Source organism: Drosophila mojavensis, unplaced genomic scaffold (assembly GCF_018153725.1).
Source record: "Drosophila mojavensis isolate 15081-1352.22 unplaced genomic scaffold, ASM1815372v1 contig_231, whole genome shotgun sequence".
Lineage (NCBI taxonomy): Eukaryota > Metazoa > Arthropoda > Insecta > Diptera > Drosophilidae > Drosophila > Drosophila mojavensis.
The window spans coordinates 3,742,696-3,767,073 of record NW_025318772.1 but is presented as its reverse complement, the minus strand read 5'-3'; the positions used below and the strand labels follow the sequence as shown (position 1 = coordinate 3,767,073).

The 24,378-nt window shown below is 43.4% G+C and overlaps 1 protein-coding gene and 1 long non-coding RNA gene across 7 annotated transcripts in view; both read right to left on the bottom strand.

Moving 5' to 3' along the window:
• The window catches only part of LOC6574842 (sterile alpha motif domain-containing protein 5), a 177,562-nt gene that overhangs the window by 51,476 nt on the left and 101,708 nt on the right, over positions 1–24,378 (bottom strand). The window lies entirely within an intron of this gene.
• LOC122757007 lies at positions 2,949–18,853 on the bottom strand. Its single transcript, XR_006356892.1, has 2 exons — positions 16,788–18,853; positions 2,949–3,160 (listed from the first exon to the last, which is right to left on the bottom strand). It is a non-coding gene; the product is annotated as an uncharacterized LOC122757007 (long non-coding RNA).

Sequence of the window (24,378 nt, the reverse complement as noted above, 5' to 3'; positions counted from 1 at the left end):
TTGGCAGCTGCCTCTTCTTATTCTTCTTCTTCATTTTTTATGCGGCATTTAGTAAATTTTCATTTTCCAAATGAAATTTTATCGCCCCAGCTCCAGTGCGCGCCCCTCAAGCGTTGCTTTCTAGTTTATCTTCCACTGCTGCTGCTGTTGTTGTTGCTGTTGTCTGCACATGTCCCTGGCAGCTGTTAGACACAACCAACACACACACACACACATGCGCTACAGTTATATGGCTGACAAAGGCAGTTTAATTTCATTTCAATCATGCTAAAAGCAAAACATAATAATTTATATAACTGTCAGAGGCATCAGCAGCAGCAGCAGGAACAGCAGCAGGAGCAGCAGGAGCAGCAGGAGCAGCAGGAGCAGCAGGAGCAGCAGCAGCAGCAACACCAGCTCAAAGTGTAAATTAATAAAGCCTCGCATCGTAGACTTCAATAAGCACATAAATCAGTTGCTCGCCTAAACGTGTTTTTTGTAGCCAACTTTAATGCACTCGACTCCCAGGCGAAACATATGGATCTCTCTCTAGATATATGCAAGGATTTTGTTTTATCTTATTTTTTATACTTTTATGCTTTGCTATTGATGGAGTAGAGAGAAAGGTTTTTCCACTGCTGACTCTTTGTGAATTATTAATGAAGGCGGCTGCTTGCCGCACACAGTGTGAAATCAGACGCTACAACAACAGCAGCAACAACAGCAGCTTAAGCCACACACATTGTTGCTTCTCTGCTTGAAATTTGACACAGGGGATCAGTGGCAAAATGGCCGACAGACGACAGCCAGGCTGCCATATTTTTACACACACACACACACACACACAGACAATCACACACTCAGGCAGCAAAGATGCTGCGACTTTAATCTGACCTTGAGCGAGCGCCAACAAAGTGTTACCCGAGCGGCGTCAGTTTCAATTATGTTAATGTTGTGTCTGCGCTTCATTTTTGTTTTTGCCTGCAGAGCAGACGCTATTGTGCACTCAAATGGCTAGCAATTTGGCACTTTATAACAGGCATATTTTACAGCACACACACACACACTCGCACACGCATACATACGCACAGGCTTTAATTAAATTAACACAACAAACCACACACACACACAGTCGCGCAAAGTAAGCAAAAAATTTATTTAAATTTTTTACGCGAACGTTTTCTGATTTTTATATAATTGCATATGATTGTTGTTGTTGTTGCTGCTGGCTCTTGTTGTTGTTGCTGCTGGCTGTTGTTGTCGGCTGTTGCTGCAATGTCCTGGCTCGGCCAGATCCAGCTGTGTGCATTAAAAAGCCACTTTGCGGCTTCCTGTGAACACCGCCCCTTGGCGTGCCAACATGCCTGTGTGTAAATTTGTGGGCAGCAGCAGCAGCAGCGATGTGGGCGTGGCCGCACTTTAATCGCCAGCAGGGCTTAAAGCGCAGGTAAGCAACTGCCGCCAGCAGTGGGAGTTGTGCTTAATGCGTCCATAACTACAAGTGCATAGGCATAAAAGCCAAGTTGGGTTCGTGTTTGGATTTTGGATAGGGGTACGGGTACGGGTGTGGGTATGGGCATGGCTATGGGTTTGGGTTTAGTGCCTGCACAAGTCTCGGCTTATCTAATCCTTTACAGCAACTCTGTACCTGAGCACTTTGTGGGCTTAGCCAAGAATACGAGACAAAGAGAGAGAGAGAGAGGGGCAGACGGAAAGTGAAGGTGGGTCACTTGCTGGACGCTTTTATGAGGCATCGTAAAAACTTTTGTGGCAGCCAGTCGAACGTGCGCCTAGAAATATGCTATGCATACAATTTTAATGCCACTGCCAGAAGACGAGGGCCGAAAAAGCCAAAGTTAAGTTTATATTGTCGACGTTTTTATTGATATCGTAAAATGGCGAGGACCAGCACGAAATACCCGTACCGCTCGAGCGGCCTCGAGCCCGCCTGCTCTTCCGTCCGTCCGTCTGCCTACCACACAATTTGCATAGTAAATTTATGAGACAATTACTGAGCATTTTTGATTTAATGACAATTATTGTCATAATTTTCATAAAATTGCCTGCCGTGTTCTCTTTTTTCGCTGACTCTCTCTCGCTCTCTCGCTCTCTATCTCCCACTACATCTGCCTCTATCTCCCTCTCCCTCTGTTTTGCTTAGCTAATGCCATGCTTTTTGGCACATTCGTGTCACACACACACACACACACACACACTCGCACACCGAAAGAGAGAAAGAAACGCGTTTGGGGAAAAACAAAAACGAAGCAAAGTTTGGATATTTATGCGTTTTCGTGGCTCATGAATTTCGAAGCATACTTCACTCAGCTGGCGGCCCCAAAAACTCCGCCCGAGTGTATTTTCCATATTCGCCTGTTGGGCTTTGCATGCGCTCGTAAAAAGTCTACGCCGTATTCTGGAGTCTACTTTGTGGGTCCGCTTTAAGTGGCCGTCTTCATAGCGTCTCCCATTTCAGAGTTTTCCTCTTCCTTTCCTTTCCTTTTTGGCTTTTATTCTTTTTCGGCTTTTACTCAACTGTAGCTTAGGCTATGCAGAGCTGGCTGGCAGAGTTACTTGGGTAGCTCGAGCTTATTGATTAATAATAGAACTGCAAAAATGTTCTCATTAATCATTTCTAGAATAAAGATTATTAAAATTGCAAATGATTTTTTCTTTTTTTTTTCTAGTATTTCCTAGGCACTTTTCTTTATGTACACATATGTATTCAACTGTAAATATATCTATAATTTATTTAAAATATTTTAATAATATCTATTATCTTCTCACATATCCAGCTGAATTTCATACAATTCTCTTTAGTTCAGTCTTAATTTCTTTGGCTTCTTTTGCACATACATACACACACATATATACACCTATACTTATATAGCCTTCAAGTTGTCATTCACCTTCTGTTTGAGTATCCTTGTCTCTATCAGTCGCAGCTTTTGCTTTTATTTCATTTCTCTTTCAGCTCGCCCACGTTTCTTACTCATTTCTTACTCATTTCAATTAGCCAGTCACGCAATTTGCTTATACAGTTGTCTGCCAACATCGCATAAATCAACATTGCCCCAAACCATCGAATTTGATCAATTTTTGCTGCTGGTAAGTTGGGTGTGCGTTAAATAACTCTGTTAGTGCTCCATTATGAGCTCTTTACTTCATTTAGCTGCAACTGCTGCAAATGAATTGAGTCAATCGATCAATGAATTGAAAGTGTTAAAAATATACAAATTTATATATATTTGGGATAACTGCTCGACTGTCATATTGAAAAGAGTACAAAAGGAATTAACTAATCCATACATTCAAATAGTCTTTTCAAAGGAAACATTTTCCAAACACAGTTAAAGCTCAAATAATGAAAATATTGTGAGTGCCATTCAGAAGAGTGGCATGAAATTCAGAGTTCTTGTTTAGCTGCTGCTGTGTGTGTGTGTGTGTGTATGTTTACCGTTTTGCGGTTATACGTTTTAGGTCTGGCTGTCAGTGAGTGTGTCCACTTGTCTGGCATCAATAACCCGACGATGCTTATAAAAATGCAAACAAATTTTGCGCGCTGGCACACAGATACACACAAACACACACACAGAGAGAGAGGAGAGAGAGAGAGGGGTAGAGTGGGAGAGAGGGGGAGATACACAGAGATATGCAGGTGTTGTTTGTCCAGGCTTTGGGGCACTCAATTTGTCACATTTGAAATACGACGACAAACAAAAACCAAGCACTACACTGCACAACACAACACAGCAAAGCCGAGCGACTCGAGCGCTTCGCAACAAAACAAAATCGAATTGCATTTTTATTTACAAACGCTTTGCACTTCAGTCAAAACGCAAATGCGAATGCGAATGGCGTTCGTTGTTTTTAGAAAAAATACTCGACTCACTCGACTGGCAATTGGGGTTGACTGTGGGCGTGGGCGTGGCCGTGGTCGCAGCTGCATTTGGGGTTGGCATCGCAGTGGGAAATGTGCACCACTCAGCTGCATAAAACCGTTGAAATGCTAAATATCCGAGTGCGCTGCACATCAAGTGTGCGGGCAAACACATTTGAGCAGCTTTCCGCGGCTCAAATCAAGGGCATATTATTTGGCAGCACTCACGCCCGAACTACAGTTACAGCTTCCCTCCCTCCCCCTGCCAGCATCAACACCCTTGCGACAAACAAGAAAATCAACTTAGAAATGATGGCTCCTTGGTGGGCGCAGAACAAAAATTAAACATAAGAAACAAAAGCGCAAAATCATAAAAAACATAAAATAAATGTAATAAAAAAACAACGGAGATGCGAAGAGAAGAAAAAAGAGGCAAACAATGCAATTTTCGGGGCGTATGTGTAACAGGCCACAAAGGTCATAAAACCATATCAACGCCATTAAATGTACAACGGGGGGTAAGCCGAAACACACACACTCGAATGAATGTGTGTGCGAGTGTGTGTGTGTGTGTGTGTGTGTGTGTGTGCGAGTGTGTGGGTGGATATATAAACACCTTTGGGCGGAGAGTGAGAGCTTTGCTGGCGCAGCTCAACAAAATGCTATAAAAAAGTGCGCAACAAAAAGTTGCGAGGGAAGTGGTGCGGGGAGTGGGTCGGTTAGTTGGCAAGTGAGCCACCTACGGCCGGGCTGCTGCTGCTACTGCTGCTGCCGGCAAATGAGATCCCGTGCGCTTGTTGGCCGTGCCCGGGCGTTTAGACAATGTAAACGCCGGATAACCACAAAAAACTAAACAAACTGAGGCGAACTTCGACTCTGGGGCGAGGGTTGATGCTGTAGCTAAAGCGAGTGTTGCCTGTGCTCTGCCAGCCGGTGTGACTCAAGTGTGAGCACAGACGAATTTTTTACGATGCTCAAACGATTCACGTACCACGGGATGCGCACACACACAACAAAAAATGGCTAAAAAAAATGAAGAAGAAGCAGGAGAAGGGGAGGAAAACACGGCAGGGAGCACAGCGGCCGGCCATGTGAGGGCGTCGATGAAATTAGGACGGCAGCTTAAGGTGAATAGGTTGCCAAAACAGTAAACTAGACAAACACAACAGAGGAAGAGAGAAAGAGAGAGAGAGAGAGAGAGAGAGAGAGCCAGACCGACTCTCCGTTTTAATGAATGTTTACAGGTGTTGCTGCAGCACCTTTGCTTCGCGCTCGATCATCGTAAGCTACACAATTAGTGCCACGCCCACTACTTACGTTTTTGGCCAGTGCTCAGCATTAGTCGCGTTAAGTGTGGCGCAACGTAATCGACATTGCTTAGCGTTATGTAACATTAACGTTACGTTAACAACAATGGGCAGCAATTAGCCTTTTTTTTGCTGCTGATGCCGTCTCGCTTTGGCATTGGCAACTCAATTAAGCGGCAGCCCCTCCAAGCTACCCCTAAACTACCCCCAAAACTAGTCAAATAGCTGAAGCATTTTGTAATGCAGCCAACAAACAGCGAGCATTTAATGAAACTCACGTGCTGCTAAATGCCAGGCAAACACACACGCACACACACACACGCACGCACACATTCACTTAGACTAAACAAGCTGCATTTACATTTAGTTTTTATATCCTTTCAGCTTTATCACTCTAATGAAGGCAATTTAAATAAAATGCATTGAAAATTGCATTTAGCAACATGCAAGTATTTGATTAAATGGCTTTCAAAGCAGCTAAACAGCTGTACAAGTTGAAGAAGAAGCAGCATATTGTGTGCGCCAGCCAGCTCGAATAATTGGCAGAGGAATTCAAGTGAATTAATACTGAGAACCTAAATTGATTCAAAGCAGTTCTACTAATTGCTCCAATGGAGTGGGAATTCAGTTCAGTTTAAGGCATTGTAAATGAAAATGATTCAAGAATAATATTTGAGGCCCAACAGCTGCCTCATATAAGCTGATTTGAGAACAAAGCTATTTAATTCTCATTAACAATAAATATTACAATTTATGCGCCAACAAAGTTTCGCCGACTCAAAAACTCCACAAAAAAAAAACTAAATAAAAAGCTGTCAAATGAGGCCATTTTATTTTGCACTTAATAAACGGCAACTTTAATGGCCCAAACACATGCAGAACAAGCTGCAAATGGCCAAGAGAGCGGGTGTGGGAGAGCAGAGTAAAGAGTGTTTTGCTTTGATCGATAAGAGCCGCGGAATACGAGCTTAAAGTAAGGATAAACGCTCGCCTCATACCCCAGATCGAAGGCCATAAATACAAATACCAATTTTATGAGACAAAAAGTATAAAAGTTGAACAAAAAGCAAATACATATACAAAGGAAAGGCACAAGGCCTAAACTTGAGCCGCGCACCGCAAACAGGAAGCATAAAAGCAAAGCGTGAAATATGTCAAAATGGCCAACAACAACTTTTGCCAGTCATAAAACTGTTGCCAGCAGCAGCTGGGGTAGCAGCAGGAGCAGCAGGAGCAGGAGCAGCAGCAGCGCGCTCGGCCACAAGCGAAACGCGATAAAATCCACACAAAACAGCCAAAACAAAAACAAAACACAAGCAGAGCAAAAGCAACAGCCGCCGCGAGCCGCAACTAAACAAAAAGCGAGCAGAGCAAAGCCATAAAATACGCAGAACTAAAAAAAAAAGGGACAGAAATATGTTTTGCAAAGTTTATAAACAATATGTTAAATCAAAGTGGCCAAAAGCGAGCCACGCCCAGAAACGGGCAGCGGCGAGCGGTCCTTAAGCGTTTATTAAAGGCGTCGACTGACAGATTACAGGTGTGTGCATTAGCTCGGGCCAACGGGGCGTATGCGCAACAAGAGCCTCAGAGCACACAGTTGCGATATATACAGAGAAATATATATGTATATATATGTGTGTATGTATGTATGTGTGTATATAATGTGCAGACAGTTTGGGGCAATGTCAACAAATTGACACATTAAAACAAATGAGGCCACTGCGACCGATGCGAACCCAGCCAGCTGTCGAATCCTGCCACGGGCTGAGGGGGCAAGCCAACTAATGGCGCTTGTTAGACGACTTATGCGTAGTTTTTCACACACACACACAGAGAGGGAGAAGGAGAGAGGAAGTGAGAGTGAGAGGGAGAGGAAGAGAGAGGGAGAGAGTGGGCGGAACTTGAGTTAAAGTGTGGCAATATTTATAGAGAATCGAGTTAGTGCCAGTCGAGGAAATTAACGCCATTGCAGGCGTGTGAATGTGTGTGTGTCTGTGTGTGTGTGTGTGTGTGTGTGTGTGTGTGTGTGTGTGTGTGTGTGTGTCTGTGTTTTTTCCGTTCTTTATGCGACATCTAAACACATATTTCTGTTGACTTTGCAACCCAAAAAAAGAAAAGAAAAGAAAAGAAAAGAGAACAGCAATTGAAGATGGAGCAGCAGAGCCAGCTAAAACAACCTTGGCAACACCTGGCCAAGGGGCGTGGCAGTGCGAAAGTTTTTTGCCGTCGCCTCACGCATAAATCAAGTTAATCATTTGGCACCAAAGTTGCGCAGACGCTGCGCAAATTGGACATTTATATTTTACGCTCAGAGCAGCAGCAACAACAACAACAACAACAACAACAACAATGGCAACAACAACAACAATAGCATTACTGTGGCATGTTCTGCTGTGTTAAATTATGACGCCGTCCAACGGCATTTGCTGTGTATTTCGTTGTGTTGTGCGAGCCAAGATTTATGATCCAGCGACTTGTACTTGACATTTTCAGCTTTACGCCACTGCCTGATGGCTGAATTAGTGTAAATTACTGGCCAAGTCAACTTGAAAGTTAGATCATCAACTTACACACACAGACACATATCTGTGTTATATAAAGCAAACCTGTCTCGGCTGCCTGCTTCGTGTTTGCGTTCATAAAGGAATCTCGGCTTACCTGAAATGAGCAGAAATAGAGAAATGTCAAATGTTATTCAAGTTTAATTGCATTTCAAATAGAAGCAGCTGAGCATACACAAATTATGCAATATGCTAATCAAATGACAGCAACAACAACAATGGCGATATCAAATAGAATGTCAGCTCATAAGCAATCGGAACAGAATTGGATTATGCGCAAAAACTAAACAAAAATTGATTATTTCTCTAGAGACAGCCTGCCCGGGTGAGCAGCTCAGTGGGAGGGGCTGGGGACTGGGGACTGGGGTGTTGGGTGGGAGCAGGAGGCACACAAACTTTAGCTCGGCAACAACTTTGGCCATAAAAATGCGTTGAAACAGAGAACTGAGAACTGAGAGCTGAGAGTGGCCACAGCTCCATGCATAGATAAATAACTGCAGAAAGCCACTGCCAAAAGGCAAATCAATAAAAGAGCAATAGTCAAAGGGGGCGGGCACTCAATATATATATATATATATATATATGTATATATATAGTGGCAGAGGCAGAGCTCGCTAGAAGTTTTCTAAAGTTTTACTGTAGCTTAGCTAAAGTCAAGCTACAAAATCAAATCGAAATGTAAAAGAGTTACCTGACTTTAGACAACAAATGCAATGGCAGCAGCAGCAGCAGCAGCAGCAGCAGCAGGGGCAGGAATCGGGGGCTGCTGCTGGTCAAACACAAAGCAAGCATCAGGCAATTGCATTTTTAGCAAAGGTTCGAGTCGAGTCAAGGCAGGTGCAACTGTCACATTGATGGGCAAACGAGCTCGCAAGTGCGTGACACCAGAAAAGGGGGCGTGCCTGGCAGCTGACACTGGCTGTGTGACAGGAACAAGCATAAGTCCAGGTAATCCTTTGGGTACGACAAGCGCCCGGTCACGCCCAGAATGCTCAGACTGGAGTGGACGGGGCAGCGGGGCGCAGCGGCCAAACAAATTCAGCAAAAATTCTCAAACTACGTTGATCAGTCAATGTGTGTGTAGGTGTGCGTGTGTGTTCGTGTGTTTACGTGTGTGTAAAGAGGGTTGCCTTTACTTTTCGGTTAGCATTATATGCAAAACTTCACATTGAGCTCCAGCAGCAGCCCAGTGAGCCAGAGCAAGACTCTCTGCGCCCGAAATGCTATGCATGGTTATTTTTTGTGGTCAGGTGGATTGGTACTCCTTGTTGTTGTTGTTGTTGCTGCTGTTGCTGTTGCTGTTGTGGGCTTGTTTGCTTTGGCTGTGTGCAATTTGCGTGCGTGCAACGTTTTGTTTGTGCGCCTCAAGGTATGCTTCATTATTTTTGCAAACTTTTTGCACAAACCTCTGTGTGCGTGTGCGTGTGTGTGCTTGTGTGTGTGTGTGTGTGTGTGTGTGTGTGTTGCTGTGTGTTGCTGTGTGTGGCCTTAAATTTCATGCATGTGTTTCAGTCCCCAACAGTTTATTGATAAATTAGTCTTGGACACTTGTGGACAGTCTGGTTTTTGGCATATGAAATGCAATTATTGTTAATAAATGTTCTGTGCACAGAATTCAATTAAAATGCACACGCACACAGAGACAGAGACAGAGACGGTGAAAGACAATGGCCTGTCAATTGCCGTGCCACACACAGACACACGCACGCACACGCACACACACGCACGCACTTAATGACAATCATTGCATGCATAAAGCGCCACTTAAAGCCGTGCCAGGTATTGTATGACAAACTGTCACGCCCACAAAGCCAAAACAATATTGAAATCCGCTTAAGTTAGCTTTTCTAGCAATTTTACTAAGTGCCAGCGGCGTAAAAGAATTACCACAAAGCCTGTGCGTGTGTGTGTGTGTGTGTGCTCAGCTTAAACTAATTTAGCCCATGTCTATTGAGTGGAAGGCGGTGCGTGGGCGGGGCTGGGCTAAATGAAAGCCTTCAGTTATGCTTGCGTGTTGCAGCACTTTTCCAAACGATAGAAAAGCAATTCACTTTGAAATTTGCACCTGTAAACATTGTCAAGCAGGCAGCGGCGACAGGACAATGCGCAGGACAATGGACAATGGCATAACAGCACTTGAGTGCATCCAGTAGCCACACCTGATGTGCCAGTGCAGCAGCTTATTGCTGCTGCTGTTGTTGTTGTTGTTGTTGTTGCTGTTGCTGTTGCTGTCTTGCAAATCGCCTTAGCTGGTAATTGTGTATATGAGCAAACAACAGTACAACACAGACCCCAAGCAAGACTCAGACCCAGACCCAGACCAAGACAGCAAGCAGAGCCAAGCAATCGGGCAGCCGGCCAGCCGGGCAGCCATCGACAGGCAACAAGACAAGACAGGACAGCCAAGGTAAGGCAGACGACATAGACAACATAGAGGCAGCAGGGGAGCAACAACAGCAACAACAACAGCAACAACAGCAACTGCCATCATTGGTTGCTCGTTAGCAACGCCTTATGCCACAATTTGCTGACTCTGCTCGGTGCTCGAGGCCAGCACCCCCCCCCACCATCCCAGCCCCAACCCACCCCCTTTCACTTGAGCATTCTTTTAATGCCATCAGCTCTACGTGAGTTTGACCAGCTGCACTGGCTGCTTGATGTATATGTATGTGTGTGTGTATATGTGTGTGTATGTGGGCGTGTGCCAGGCAAGCAAATGCAATCATAAAATGTGTCATTATATTAAATTCACTATTAGCGAGCGAGCGAGTTTTCTCTCCTCTCCTGCTCAGGTATGCAGAAGCAGGAGCAGGAGCAGGAGCAGGAACATTTGCAAAGTGCACTTGACTGGCTGAAAGCATTGCTTTAAATGGCTGGGCGTTGCTTCCATTTGCCGGCAAGCACAAAGACACTCAGACAACACAATTAAAGTTCAGTTAACTTGGCCGCATCAGCTGCAGCAGACAAGTGAAAACAACAATAAAAATACAAATACAAATACAAATAAAAAGAAAGGTGCTCACAGTGTGTGGCAGAAAATAAATTGAAAATCGAAAGTTGTTAAATTTAACGACCAATTCCGCTTGCTATTTATAGAAACGTACATATATATACAGTTACATATATATATATATATATATATATATATATATCTTAGTTGTTGTCCTTCCACTGAGAGTTTAACGTTCTGCGGCATCAAATGTTTTGAATTGTCAACGGAAATCGCCGCGGCTAACAGCTTCATCATCATCATCATCATCATCATCATCGTCGTTTTATTTACATTTAGCATATTTACTTTTTTATTTCAATTTCTTTGTCTTTTTCGCTGTAGCTCGCTTTGTAATTGATTTTGAGCATTCATTAGCCTTAGCTCTGCTGTCTCTTTCTCTCTCTCTCTCTCATTCAATTCTCGTTGTTTCGTTCGACGTTTGTATTTGATTTTGCAGCGTGGCAAATATCATTAAAGTGCCACCCCAGCCAGTGGGGCATGCTTCACGCTAAATGTTGCAGAATTACGCTTTAAACATGTTGCGCTCTGGCTTGCTCTTGCTCCCTCTGTCTCCCTCTCTCTCTGTCTTTCTCGCTCACTCTCTCTATTTATCAATTTCTTGTTCCTTTTTGTATTCAGAAAATGTTTGAATTTTTACTTTCGCATGTGCGAGTTGATTTCCGTTGCAAATGGCTGCATGTCGGCCGCGACGGGCATTGCGAGGGCGGGGGGCGTGGCATTATAAGTGATATTGAAAGCGTTGCGTTTATGGGCCATTGTATTGGGTAACGACGGGGACGGATGGGCAATACCCGAATGCCTTTTATTGTTAAATGGTGCGTATGATTTATATTTGATTTCATTTTTATATTCAACACAATTTCATGTGCTTAATGTGGATTTTTCATTTCGCTGTATTCGTGTCTCGGATCTCACTCACACTTAAATACCAAAAAGCTTCGCAAATGCTCGCCAATTAAAGTGCTGCACACTGAAGTACATAAATTGATGTCAGAGCTGCAATCACAACGGACAAGGACATGAGATAATCCACGTAAAATATGTCAGAAATGCCTAAGCCAAAAAGAAAATATAAAAGGGAAAAACAACAATGACCAGAGGAAAGAAATGCGAGCAGGCGGGGCAAATGCTTGCATGTTTTGGCCAAATAAACTGAATGAATTTAAATAGATCCGCTAGCCAGCCAACAAAAAATGGCAGACAAGTAATAAACCCAAAGAGAATGCGGCAACTGATATACGGAGCAGTAAAGGACAATATTTATGCATGTGTGTGTGTGTGTGGAAAATCAAGACACAAACTGCAAAATGCCTCCAAAGCAAAATGTAGCCAAGCAAAAAGGGAACAAATTGTTTTGCAGCCGAATGGCATGCCAAGAGCAACAAAAACAACAATAAGCATGAGAGAGAAAGAGAGAGAGATAGTGAGAGAGAGAAGAGAAAGAAGCAGCACAAGTACACAGCGAGTAGACACGGAAAAAGAGGCGGAACTGTCGCCGTCGCAAAAATAATAATAAAATCTACAAATAGATTTTAAGCAATTTCACTTGTGAGCGAACGCAATAAAAATCAAGAATATTTGCCATGAGTTTTGCGGCAAAAAGGAAGCCACTTACACACACACACACACACACACACAGATAGAGAGGGAGCAGGAGGCCTCGTCGAACGGAAGAGTAAATCGGCGGCGTCGATGGCGTCTGCTGATAAAGCGCAGCCATTGAAAGGCGCACCAAGGATAACAGCAGCAAGAAAGAAAGCGTAGAAAGCAGAAAGCGATTAAACTACATTTGTTTTGGCTTCTCGCTCCGCTCGCTCTCCCTCCCTCACTCCCTCTCGCTATTGCTGGCTGTTGTGGCACGCCTTTTCAATACATGTGCATGCAAAAAGGTTGCAGGATCTCTCAATAGAGTCACGACTATTTACACGCCAGCCACCAACTCACTTGCTGTATGTGTGTGTGTGTGTTTGTGGCAAATGGGAAATTGAATTTCATGCAGAGCAAAAACAAACCCAATCGAAAAAAAAAATATATATATGTATACAAGTATATGTATATATATATAATAAAATCATGCCATGGGAAATTTACGCCGCCCAACGTCGAAAAGTTTAGTGGAGCATCCTCGTCTTAGTGTCGCACGTGCGCGCTGTCGAAATGAAAATCGAAAGCAATAAAAAAAGTGAAATAAAATAAGCGCTCGGGCACAGCACGGCGTATACGTAATGCGCCAGGCTTGACAATCAGCTTGGCCAAATGTTGAGCGGAATAACAGAATAGCGGCACAGAAAGTGATGCATACTTATTGGGGCATGCAACCGCTCCCACAGAGGCACTAAAACGCCAATTTCGTTGCCGTCACAGAAACGAAAATCAAGTGAAAATATCAAGCATACATGAGAAGCCAACTGCAGGCATTTTACAATTTGTTTACATTTTATTTCTCATTTTTTTCCCTCTGCTTACCTCAACAATGAAATGCTGAAAATCATGCAGGTAACCAACAATATATAATATATATATATATACATATATAATATATATAATAAGCAAACAAATAAGCAGCTGAAGACGCATCAAAAGGTTTAGAAAGTAAAGTAGCTTTCAGACTTGCAATATGAGTGAATATATGAGCTCCTTCTGCCGGTAGCAGGCAGCGGAGCTGACATCCATATTGCGAGTCCTGAATGCGTCCTGTCTGCAATCAGAGACGACGCCACTTGCGGAATGTCACAAAAAGTCAACAGATTTTATTTAGAATTGAAATTTTTGCGTCACTTGGGCAGATTATAAAGAAGAGCTCTATGGAGCAGAGAGCTATAGACTAGAGCTGAGAGCTCAACTATATAATATGAGAGCTCAAATTAGTAATAAATTTATTCTTTAGTGCACCATCAAATGAAACTTATTTGATTTAGCCGTAGGAATTACAATAAATTGCCTAAAGAAATACATAAAACTCAGCTCAATTCATTTGATGGCGGATATTAAAGTGCGTAGTTGCTTTATTATGGCTTTTTAATGAACTGTAGCGTAAACATTGTCGAACCACTTGGAGCTTGGGAAACGTCTGCTGGGAGCTGCTGCTTAGCCCCGGCCAGCCGCAGACAGAGACAGAGACAGAGATAGAGACAGAGAGACAGAGCTAGAGCCGGCCGTGACAACTGTTTGTTGGACAACAATCGCTGTCAAATTGGGGGTGCGAGCTGCTTGGCTGGCTATGGCTAGGTGAAAGCCAAATGCCATTCGAATGGCTCACAAAATTTGCATTTTTAATTCGGCTTTTTGCCAGTTTTGCATAATGCCGCCGTCGACGCGACGTGTGTCAGTTGTTGTGGCTGCTGATGTCAGCTGCCAGTTGCGAGTTGCTCCGTTTGCCCGTTTTGCCAGTTTGCCCGTTTTGCCAGCTGCAAAGGGTCCGCAGAACTTTGTTAGAGTAAGCCCTGAGAATAGCAAAATTGGCTTGTCAGTTAGCATTTGTCGCTGTCTCAGCTCTCAACTTTGCCCCACAGCAAGAGGAAGACAGAAACAGAGAGAGAGAGAGAGGAGGGGGGAGTAGTATGCCCGCTCCCCCACCCCCTGTCAAGTTCGTGTCGTTCAAGTTGCGACTGAATTAATATACAATTGCATAGCTGAAGGCGCATTTAAATAAACAAACTAAACACGTAGCGGGTGAAGGGTGCGGAGGGAGGCGGGCAGGGAGTGGCTTACCCAGCAAGAAGTTGCGAAGGGGCAACTTTTGTCGCATTCATAAATATTCATAAATAAGCACTAAGTAAAACATATTTTCTGTTTGATAGCCAGGGCCAAGTTTTGTTTACAGCTCGCGGCCCAACAAATGGCAGTCAATTTTTGTCAAAACTGTCGCCTAGATAAAACTCATTAAAGCCCGACTGCCAAAGTACGATATGAGCGGAACAGGACGAAACAGACGAGGAAGAAAAAATTTGGAAAATTCACTCGAAAAAAGAAAGAAAATAACAACAAGGCAAATACTTTGCGCTTCATTACAAGTCACTTCCGTTTCCTCCTCCTGCTGCTGCTGCTCCTCCTCCTCCTCCTCCTGCTCCTGCTCATGCTTTTGTTGCTGTTAATGAAGGCGCAAACCCCGATCTGATCTCTATCGAAAGTTTTCGGCTTTGATGATGTGGCCCACCACTGCCAGCCACGCCCACTCGAACGCCGCATGTGGGCGTTGCAGGCACAGCTGTGCCCGAGCAACAACTAAATTAAAATTTACAGCACTTAAAATGAAAACGTGCCAGTTTTATTAAATACATTTTCTGTTGCTCGACTAGAAAGAGCTAACAAAAGAAAGACAGAGAGAGAGAGAGAGAGAGAGAGAGAGAGAGAGAGAGCGAGAGAGTGGGAAATGGGAAAAACTGTGAAATGGAAAAGCTTGTTGTAATAACGAATTTTCTCGCTTGCTCAGTTGCTGCTGCAACAGTTGCTGTTGTTGCTGTTGTTGTTGTTGTTGTTCTTTGGAAATAAATTAGACATTTAATGATGACCGCAGGCTGTTTGCTGATTGCTCCACAGCTGAGCCGAAACTAGACTCTAGCCGAGATTTATTTAATTTAATTGAAGTATTTATTGAAGGCTGCGTCCCTAAGCTGAGCGAAAATGAGGCTAAGGACTTAAAGCAGCTGCCGAAATGGAAAGCAGCTGAATAAAATATCCTCTTAAGAGCCTTTGCACTAGCAAGGATATACAATAGCTGCACTCTGTATAATCTTATATAAGAAATGCATGCAGAGAGAGAGAGAGAGAGAGATAGCCACCAGGCCGTGGAATGGAAAAATCAAAAATACTTTTTTAAATGCATTTTATTTTAAATGGCTGGAAAGTTTTGCCATCGTCTAAGCTCCGTTCTCACTCATTACTTAACATTTTGGTAATTGAATTAGACAACATAGAAGGCTAAGGAATGTATAAAAGAGGAGGAGAAAGAGGAAGGAAGAACTTTGTGCCTGGTCGTTGCAGGATTACTTTCACTTGAGCGCTTTCAGAGCATTTGACACTTGTCTGCAGCAAGGATATGCAAGTAGCTGCAGCCGGCCATCAGCTGGGGACATCAAACGGCCATTGTCGGCTAATGAAAATTAGAAGCAAACGGCGTCCCTAATGCGCAGCAAAACAGGCAAACCGAGAGAGAGAGAGAGAGAGAGAGCGAGAGAGAGAATGAGAGGCTAGGCAAGACACATTTTGAATATGAATTTCAATTTATACTTGAAGCTCGGCACATGTCTAAGAGTCGCACCCCAAGGACAAAAGTCCCACACACACCCATGGAGAGAGAGAGAGAGAGAGAGAGACAGAGTGAGAGAGAGGGAGAGGGAGAGGGGTGGCAAAGAGAAGGCAGCGCTGTTTTAGGGGTCGTCTGTGCCAACAAATTGCAGCAGTCAACAACCTCCGACAAGTTTAAGGTAATAAGCCCGGCAAAAAGAAAAGTTCCCAAGAAGCTGGCTGAAGAAAACTAAACATTGAGCATGCACACATGTATGTGGGCCTTGTGGGCGCTGTCGGGCAACGTTCTTACAACGTGTATGCATAAGTTATGCTTGGCAAAGTTCATGCAACTGCCACGCACTGCTGCAGGTGCTCGTCGACTGGCTTTAATGTGGCACTTTAATTAAGGCAGCTCGAGGCGGCGGCTGATGTAGCCGTTGCTGCTGCAGTGTCTGCCTCAAATCATATTAAAAGTTTTTTTCTTTTTCACTCAACTGGGGAACGCAGCAAAAGACAAAGAGAGAGCAAAAGAGAGAGAGAGAGAGAGGTAGCAAAAAAGAAGAGAAAAAATTAAGAAACTTTGTGCGCCCGCAAAATGAACTGTACAACTGTGTCTGGATTGTCTTTGTCTTCGTTTGACTGCGTCTCGCATTAACGGCCCAGCATGTCTGCAGGACACCCTCCTAATTATTATGCTATATGCGTGCGGGCGCAGGACTCCGCTGAAGGACACGCCAGTCGAGAGCCGAGCCAAAAAGGAAAATATAATAATAACAATAATAATACGAAGTAGCAGCAACTCGGTTGGAACTCACTTGGCCAGCAGCAGCTAATGTCCCCGCCTCCTGCTTCAACTATTTCTCGATCTGTCTACACAAAAGTATATATTGTATGTATATAAATATATGGGCAGTATTCCCCAGCCATCTACGCATTTTCGATTTCAATGCGACTAAGGCAGCCGGGAGCGTGGGCAGAGCCAGAGATAGAGAACCAGCCATAAATTGGCATTGGCAGCCGCAAAGCAACAACAGCCACAAAATGAAAGATGTAGGCAAGAGGGAAAGAGAGGGAGGATGAGAGGGAGAGAGAACAGAAAAGAAAACTTTTCCTTTCAGGCTGTAGACGCAGCACTTAAGAGCACCACAGCACCACAGCACCACAGCACCACAGCAGCACAGCAGCACAGAGCCGGCGAGCCGGCCAACGGCTCTGGCAGGCAACTTCAAATGCAATTAAGTCCCGGGCCGAGCAAAATCTCTGCCAAAGAGTTGCCTCACGTTGCTAGCGGCCCACAACAATTTCACGCGTTCGCCAGCTCAATAAAAATGGCAAAAGGACTTGAGTTAATGCCACAGCCACAAAATGTTTTTCCCTCTGCTCTCTCTCTCACACACACACACACTCACACGCTTTGGCATTGCATTGTACACTGTGCGGCATTAAAAATGGCATTAAAAATAACAAAATTCGAGAGAGAGAAAAAATTGCAAAAAATACGAGAAATTATTATTTCACATTTAGCACGTAACGCACATAAATCCTTTTAAATAAACGTTTGGCACGTTTTTTGTAATATTTTTGCCAAACGACGCGTTCGCTGTCTCGCTCACTCACTCACTCACTCACTCACTCGCTCTCTCTCACTCGCGCGCTGTCTCGCTGCACGGGCAGCATCCGGACAAGACAGGACAGGACAGGACAGGTTGCCAGGTAGACTGGACCCTTAAGTCTTATCCTTCAGCTTTTTTAATTTCTTTGGTTTCCTTAAAAAATTACTTAAAACAGCGGCCAGACCGGGCGAACTTGGTAAGGACAACGAGCTGGGGATTATCCTGTCACGACTCTCGAGGCACGAGCAGCGCATGCAAATGGGTTACAAACGTTGCTGGGCGTTGAAATTAATCACAGTGCATTATAGCCATGGCCATGGCCAGGCATCAGCATCAGCATCAGCAGCGTCATGGGCGTGGCTGGACAAGGCGTCGCAATTGCTGTGTTCAACTTGTCTCGCTATCCCTATCTCTGCCTTGCACTCTCCCCTCTCCCTCTCCCTCTCCTGCTCTCTAATATTTCTGCATTTTAATTGAACGAGCCGAGTCGCAGCTATTCGGCATTAAGCTTAGCATACTTTTCAGCGCACTTGACAGCGCTCGAGTCGCTGCCTCTAATTGCAGCCGGCGTCTTCGCATTGCAAATCATATGCCAGCTGCTGATGTTGCAAGCTCGTCTTGGCCAGAATCGATGCTGCTGCAGCTGCATTGCAGATGAAGCCTGTGTGGCCTGTGGCCTAACGACTGACACGTGAGAAGTGCTAGACTCAAGACAAACATGCAAACTCGACTTATTTATTATAATACTAGAGCTCTCTCCCTCCCTCTCTCTCTCTCTCTATCTCTTTGGTTGACTGTCTGCTGGCGTGTGATTTATTTGGCGAGCTGCAGCAACTGAGCTTAATTCTGCCTTGGCCAAAATCACTTGGCTGCCGCCTTTGGCCGTTGCCATTGCACCACTGTCTGTAGGTGCCACCGCGTCGCACGCGATAAGGCCGTCGCACACTTGAGGGCGGCAACCGCAAAAATGGAGAAAATGCAGGAAAAACGAAGAAGGAAAAGGAAAGCAAATATAAAGAAAATACAGCAAAGCGCTGGAAAAACTGAAAGCAATGCACAAGGAAATGCAAAAAATGACACGATATCGTTAAGAGCTTCGCTTCTAACAAGCGCGTGCCCAGGCAACGGAAATGCCACGGCCCCTGTTGCCAGTTGCAAGTTGCAAGTGGAATGTGGCAAGTGGAAAGCGGCAAGTGGCAAGTGGCAAGTGGTAGGCAACTGAATGCGGCGCGGCAAGTGTCGCCCGGCGATAAGCACCACGGGCACGCCCACACTTTTAGATCCAGCCCCCCCCTCCTCCTCCCTTCACCCCACCAAGCAAATGATATGCAAATGTGTGAAAAGCCAAAGGACAACTACGTGGCACAGCAGCGACTAGGGGGCTGGGCAGTAGGCGTGAGCCTGATCGCCTGGACTTGACGCCGGTAAGCGATATGCCACAAGTTTTGCCAGTTGCAACCCTTCTGCCTTCTGCCGCACACAGGTAGACCGAGCAGGCGGATAGGCAGGTGGTTGGCGATGTAAACAAATGAATGCTTTGCAGCAGTTGCATGATTTATGCCTCCGTTTTTCGGTGGCTTCTGCTGCGCCTCCTTCGTGGCTTTAGCTTTAAGTGCCTGCCAGCCATTTAAATTTATGAATTCGCTGTCTGCCACGGCGCGCTGCACGAAAATCAATAAGTGCCAGCACGTTTATCGATGTGGCGAGTGAAGTGTCTACTAGAGATGACAGCGATACGACAGGGATCAGCACCGGATATATATGCATATTGATAGCTTTCTGTACATGTGTGTGTGTGTGGTTGTATTTATAATATATGAAGGGACTTATGGCTATGCAGTTGCTCAATGTAGTCTCTCGACACGATGCGACGCATAAATTTCAATTTTCAATAAACCGCTTGTAAAAAATGCGGGTAATTTGCGTTTTTTATACGCACACACATACACACACAAACACATACGCACGCACACACACACACACACGGCCACAAATATGTTCTGCAGGGGCTTTACTCATGCATAGACATAAAGGCTGCATTGGCATGCCATATGTATATGTGTGTGTGTGTGTGTGTGTGTGCATGTGAATATGTATTTGTGTGTGCTTTTTATGTGGTCGCTTTTAAATGGGTCTACTTGAAGTGCTAAAAAAAAATAAAAATTGTCATATGAAAAATGCATAATAAATGTGCTTGATTGCCGAACCAAGAGCTCAGAGTGTGAGTGAGTGTGTGTGTGTGTGTGTGTGTGTGTATGTGTGGGCGACTCTGTGGCCATGTGAAAATACATGGCCCTTAGTTTTTGGTTTTTATTGAGCATTGGCTGATTGATTTCTTGCTACTGCCATTGCCGGGGCGTTGACCGAGGGGGCGTGGCGCCCGAAACTAAACATCTAAAGCGACAGTAGCCGAAATGAAATAGTTTGCAAAAAGCATGCAAACTGTAAAACGCAGCCATCAAATGTCGACATATGCATAAATCGAACCGAACGAAATAAAAACCAACTGTAAATTGCTTTTCGACCATGGCAAAGGAAATGTGCGAATTGCAGATGGCACAAAGGACTACTACTAGTGATAGCTATTGCTATTTTACCCGGTTTCTATTAAGCTATCAAGCATCACTTTAATAACTTGAGTCAACTGCATTCAAATTAAAAGCAAAAATATGAAGCAAAATTTTTTGTATTTTTTTGTATATTTATTTATTTTTTTTTTTGCCAGCTTAGCTCGACTGTTTACACATTTAATTAATTTCCGTGTCAGGTGTGTTTATTTTTGGTTATGTTTAATCTATGATGAAGTGGCTCAGCGCGTTAATCAGGCCTTTTACATGGGGCTGCGGCTAAACCAACAAACAAACAAAATATTTGCCAAATGCGCTGAAAACAATGTTTATGCGTATAATTCATGACGTGCGCGTATTAAATATTTAATGTGCTTCTAATTGTGCGGCAAAGTCAACACACACACCAGCACACACACACACATATACACTAATGCACACGCATTGTGTGCATCTATAAATGGTGTGCGTAAATTATGCAGTTGGCAACATTTGTCAACTGATTTATTGTTTTAAAATTAAAATTTCATCAGTGCTTAGCTAAATTTTGGCTAAGTGCACAGATGGCAAAAAAAAAAGAGGCAAAGAGAGGGAGAGAGAGAGAGAGAGGGGGGGAGGGGGGAAGTAGGAGTGTTGGCATATGCATTTAATTGCATTTAAAACTAATTAAAATTGTAGACAAGCACTTACGCCAAATTGCAATTGTTGTTGTTGTTGCTGTTGCTGTTGCTGTGTAGTACAGTGTAATAAGCTTACCTGCAATTAGAAGAACAAACAGGAAAACAAAATTAAATGATTAGTTTGTAGTTGTGAGCTTGTTAGCGGCAACACTGCGCACCACTGTGCACCACTGCTTCACCACTGCGTCACCACTGCACCACAGCAGTGGCATGCCAGCCTGCGAGCCACTTTGTGCCCCTAAGGGGCCGGCACAGAGCTGTCAACGCGCTCGCCTGGCAGTTTCTCACATGTCGCAGGTAATTTGTTGCTCATGACTAATGCACAATGGGCCGAGATTGGACAAGTTGGCTTGGACTGTGTCCACTCTAGCTAAAGACTCGCACAAAAAAAAAAAAAAAAAAGCAAAAAGGAAAAGGAAAAAGACAGAATACAGCAACAACAAACAAACAAACAACAATATATCTCATGGCACGTCAACAAAGTCCCAAAGGCAACGCTTACACTCACACATAAACATTTACACTCACATACACACACATAGACAAGCCAAAAATGGCAGACAACGAGCAATTGATTGTTGTTGTTGTTGCTGTTGCTGCTGTTGCTGTTGCATCTTTCAATTGAACCCTTTTTTCCGTACAATTCATTTTCGTTGCGTCTATAAAAACAGAGAACTGAAGGCAGGAAAATTGAAATGACATAAAATGAAAATTCCACTACGTGCGCACAATATAACCCAACGTCCATGGGGGATCATCAGCAGCTGGCCGCCCCTCTGGACAGGCGAGCACAATAAATGAACACGCAGAAGAACAAAGCGAACTTCAAGATACCGAATATTAAATACCCTCAAGTTGATGTATAGATGTAGCTTTATATGATATATCATGCAATAAGATGAACTCTATATGATATATACGGACTTTTCATCATCGTATATGAATATTTGTTACCACTCTATATAAATAATTTCAGAAAAAGTTTTATATTATTATATATTATATAAGTTAAAAGTTATATCCATATACATATTTCAGAGTAGCATTTTTCTATAAGATAATTCCTCTACACTCTCAACGACTACTCTCATTAGATCCTTGCTACCTTCACTAGACCTATGGAATCTTTTCCCTCTATCAGATGTCACATGCCAAATTTCACGTACCCTGTTCAGGAGCATGGATTTAACGCCCATTGTTGGCTCATACAAAATGCTTCAGCAGCACCTGTCCCGCTCTCCTCATCTCTGCTAAGTAATCGAGCACCATCCTTGCCTGGCTCTTTGGCCTCCCATTTTGCTTACTCATCGCTCACAAATAATCAAGTGAGGGCAGCAAGCAAAAATGTCACAAATCGTGCGCCCCATCCTCAGCTCCACACGGCCTGTGCCTTCCATTTAGCGCCCGCACGCCAATTACAATGACAATGAGTAATTATTTGCGCAAAGATCAGAGCTGGGCTGGAGTCAGGGCCAGGGATTTGGCCAAAAGGAATTTTAATAGCAGCTGCAGCTGTTGCAGCAGCAGCAGCAGGAGCGGCAGCAATGGCAGCAATGGCAGCAACGGCAGCAGCAGGAGGCGCCACAAATTGCTGTCAAATTAATTTTTACTCCCATCTTAATTTGAATGCATAAAATCATTGGGGGATAAGCAGAAGAAGAAGAAGACGTCCATTTGCATCGGCAAACGCTTTTGTTTTGCAAATTTCCCAAATTGACAACCTCTTTTTCTTCAGCTTCTTCTTCTTCTCCTTCGCCTCTCCTCTCGATTCTCAGTGGGCATTTCCCTAGGTGTTAAATGGGCTTATGCAAATGCCCGACGATTAACAATGGCGCGCATTAATTACATTTTCCAAATGAAAAATTGATGGCTGCATTCGCCAGCTGCCCCCCGTTTTAATTACCAAAAGAATTTCGCACATATGCACAAATTAATGCGAACTGCGAACAGCTATGCTGTGATAATGATAATGATGCCAGCGGCTGCTGAACAATGGTCGGACAATTGCAACGAATATTGGCATTAGAGCACGTTCTATATAGAACATATTTGGAAGCGAACACGGCCCGGCCAACCCCCAATTGTTCCGTGCATTGGTCACTAATCCCGTTGACAATTCGAACATTAAGTGGGCGACAAGGTCTGACATTATATCAATTACTCAATGGCAACCACCAACTGAAATTGAGCATTGCATTTGATGTAATCATTTTTGACGCACTCGCATATTCCGATTGATGATCTCTGTGTGCGTGTGCGTGTGCGTGTGTGTGTAGGTGTCTATGTGACAGATGTACGCTACAAATTGCCATTCATATGGTGCGCGCACTTGCCACGCCCACGCTCTCGTACAACCCCCAACTGCAGTTGTGATTTAATTTGCTGCCGCATGTGCGACAATTTCGGAACCCCTGGGAAATATTATATAAAGGCCAATTGGACGCTCATCAAACTGCACAATGTACAGGGTATTTATCGCAGCTGCAAATCGCCGATGAATAGCAGCGCGTCGAATGAGCAACTTCAACAAGAATATTTCAATTAAGTAGATGATAAACTAGGAAGTCTTCGGTAAGACTTTTTCTATGATTTTTAACACAAAATATTGCATGAAAAAAATTTGAAATATGTAATGTATAATGTATGTCTAAAACGTATGCATTATATATGAATTATATTTGATTTATAAAGTTCAAGTATTGGATTCTAAAAACCCAGAGGAAAGTAAATTTCCAGAATCGCAATAAATCGAGTTCTTGGATTGTTAACAAAAATATAATATAATATAGTATGTAATTAAGTTATGAAAAATAAATTTTCGAAATCGATACACAAATTATCGATTTATGTACAAATGAAAGACAAATCGAGCTGAGCTTATACTTTTTAAAATTTTAGGACTATTAAAGAAAGTTTCCACTAATGCTACCAATATTGTAAAAATTCTTATTGTATTATATAATAGGTATATAATATGTTTTAGAAAATAGCCTACCCCAAAGAACTTCCAGTTCGATATTATTTTCAGCTCAGCTGTTCGCACAATCAAAAATAGCTTGCGCTATAAAAGTTACGAGAATCGAAGCACAAATCAAGTTGCTCTTAATATTGTCCTTGTTTTCAGTCTTTCATATAGATTTAGTAGCCTCAACTTCGAGCTCGCCAGCTCAGCTTTTAAGACAATCAAAGAAATTTACCATTATTACTATATATATATATTTTTTTTTTACTTTTTATTCGTGTGTTTTTTAATTTTTTTTTTTCTTTTCTAGCGCTGTCTATTTTGAAAACGAGTTTTTTTTTGTTGGTCATTCCAAATGGGGTTCTGGATTGGCCGCTGTTTATCCCATATTTTGTTTAGACATTAGCGCATTTTTTACATTTTTTGATTGGTTTTCTACAAAAATGTGTGAAAGTGTTTTCTGTGAGAATGTGCGAACGTTGTACTAAGTGTATAAAATGGTTAAGCTCCTACAATGACTCTATACCTAATCTCTCTCTGGAGATTTCTATATGATTATTGTGCATTTCATTATTAATATTATG